Consider the following 2,886-nt stretch of genomic DNA (forward strand, 5'->3'; position numbering starts at 1 on the left):
TTTAAAATTCCTGATAAAATTTATTTACCAGGTTCAGATGGTTTCACTTGATATTTCCATGAAAATTTAAAGAATTAACACCAAATCTCCACAATCTCTTCCAGAAAATCCAAGTGAAGGGAACAATTTCCAACTCATTTATGAGGCCAGTATTATCCTGATACCAAAACCGAAGACAGTAAAAAAAAGGAAAAGTACAGACAAATATTTTTGATGAATTCAGATATAAAACCCTGCACAAAATTTTAACAAATTGAATTTAGTAGTATGTATAGAAAAAGAACGATCTACCATAACCAAAAGAAGTTTATTTCAGGGATTCGATGCTGGTTCAATATTTAAAAATTTATCAGTGTAATCTACCATATTAACAGGCTGAAGAAGAAAAATCATGATTATATGAATCCATTGAGAGAAAGCATTTGACAAAATTCAATATCCATTCATTATATAAAAAAACAAACATACCTCTCAGAAAACTAGGGGTGTAGGCACATATTGCATAGTTTAGATCCAGTCATGTTTTCTATCAGACGTCCTGAATTCTCTCCTTATTCAAGAAGAATACACTCAGTGAAATGAATTCATTGTTGAACTTGAAGAAAAGAAAAAAAATAACTAATTATTATGCTTTTTATAGGTGAGATTGAATGATTTCCAAGCAGGCATTTTTAACGTTTAAGTAATAATCTCGTTTATCATAAATTGAATTGACTTATGACATAGATTCTTTTTTTTAAGTTTTAATAACACTGCTGTTTTAAGGATGATGGCTAATGCTAGTCCCAGAATTATGTGAGTACATGTGATCTCTTTAAGTGAAGGCCATAAAATGTGTTCATTACATACAGGTATAGGTTTATTTTCATGTGTATTATGTACATTTTATGCTGATATATATTACTTCAGGTGTTTGTGGTTTCAGCTGGTAAGAATTCCATTCTGTTTCAAACTAGTTGAAACAAATAGGAAATGTTTTTATACAATTGAAAGCAGAAGATGATACAATCAATTATGCCATTAAGGTCCTAAGTTCCTTCATTTGTCCATTTTGGTAACTGCAACAGAAGTTCCATCAAAAGATGTATCTTGCTGAGATCGCAATATTGCTAAAGAAATTAGGCATTTTCTACTTGACTCAATACTTCTGAGTCAATCATTCCCAGTGTTTCATTTTTAAACGTGAGTAAACTTTTCCTAGAATTACACTAAGGTCTCACTGACCAGAATTTTATTCCCTCACTCATATCTATGCCAATCACTAACATGGCAGATACTGCTAGATGAACACATCAGATCCATCAGAAGTGCATCATGAGGTTAAAGATGAGACCAGTCTACTTGGAATCAAATGGTCAGAGGCAGGGAGTGGAGGGCTGTGGATACCCTAATAGAGCCAGGTTTCTGTTAGGAAGGATGAGAACCGAGAGACAGATATTGCTTAACTTCGTTAAAAGATCCATAGATAACCATTGTTTTATGTCACGCATTGTTCTAAATACTTCTACATGTATTTAAAACAATTTTTTTGCAAAAACCATATTATTTATAACTACCCTATCATTTAATATATTACAAAACAGGTGAGAAATGTTAAATGAATTTTACAGGTAACTTGCTCTTCCTTTGTCGAACACTTGATAGTGAGACTGGAAAACTGATTTACAGCTTCTTTCCTATCACTGCTTGATTTTTCTGTTCACTTTTCTGCATGCTTCTTGAAAAGAAACAGGCTTTATTCACATTTTTCCCTATTATTCTTGTTCCACTGTGGATTCTTAAACTTTTTCTTATGATATTTTCTCAGCGTTATTGGATGAAAGAGAGCTACCCTGGTAGGTAGAGGCTCAGGCCCTGGCGGTGGCAATGGCTGAAAGGCCCAAGGACCTAAATCTGCCCAATGCCATTGTTACCAGGATCATCAAGAAGATGCTCCCGGACAGTGTCAGCATCTCCATAGGGCCATCTCCCAGGCCTCCGGCGTCTTCATGCTGTACGCCACATCTGTGCCAACAATTTTGCAATGAAAGGGAAGCGCAAGACACTGGTTGCCAGTGATGTGCTATCAGCCATGGGAGAGATGAAGTTCCAGTGGTTCATTACCCCATTAAAAGAAGCTCTGGAAGCATATAGGTGGGAACAGAAAGACAAGAAGGAAGCTTCAGAGCAAAAGAAGAAGGACAAAGACAAAGAAAAAGATTCCGAAGAGCAAGACATGAGCACGGATGAGGACAATGACTAAGAGGAGGAAAGGCTGGAAGGACAGAATGAAGAGGAGGAAGTGGACAACCCGATATGGGGGAGACCGAGGCACCTCGGAAGGTAGCACTGTGAAATGCGGTACGTGTGTATGTAAAGCTTTCTCCTGCTGGCCGGAGTAGTCAGGCAGAAGTGCCTGAAAAGATCAAAACAGAAGCTGACTAGAATGATCAAAACCAGCACTTCCTAGACTCATAGCACACCCTGTTCTGCCTAATCAGTCTAAAGGTTATGACTTTTTGGCAAGCGGGATTGTGAATTTGACCTCTCTTTTTTTCTTATTGTATTAGGTGGTTAGGTGGTTTTTGATCTCAAGTCTTTCCAACCCCCCAAAAACTAATAATGATTTCCACGATGCCTCCTGTATTCCAGATCACAGAGTTAGTCAAGGCTCAGCAAAACTGGGGCTTTGGTCATGGTCAGACTATATTTGATTATACAGTATTGCCAATAGTAGCTTATCAAGAGTGGTCAAAATGGCTTAGATTTAGGAAACTACTAAAAAGCTGTGGGAAAATAATGGAATCTGTTCTGTTGTCTCTTCAATTAACGACAGTATCCTTTATTGAATTTTATTTTCTCTAGACCTCCTTGGCTTGTAGCCTTTCTGTGTTGCCTGTAGACCTT

General features: G+C 37.0%; 1 pseudogene; it reads left to right on the forward strand.

Annotated features, from left to right (window-relative positions):
* Nucleotides 1–1,866: 1,866 nt before the first annotated feature.
* Nucleotides 1,867–2,326, forward strand: LOC134372747 (DNA polymerase epsilon subunit 3-like; annotated as a pseudogene).
* The last annotated feature ends 560 nt before the right edge of the window (nucleotides 2,327–2,886 follow it).

Source organism: Cynocephalus volans, chromosome 3 (genome assembly GCF_027409185.1).
Source record: "Cynocephalus volans isolate mCynVol1 chromosome 3, mCynVol1.pri, whole genome shotgun sequence".
Lineage (NCBI taxonomy): Eukaryota > Metazoa > Chordata > Mammalia > Dermoptera > Cynocephalidae > Cynocephalus > Cynocephalus volans.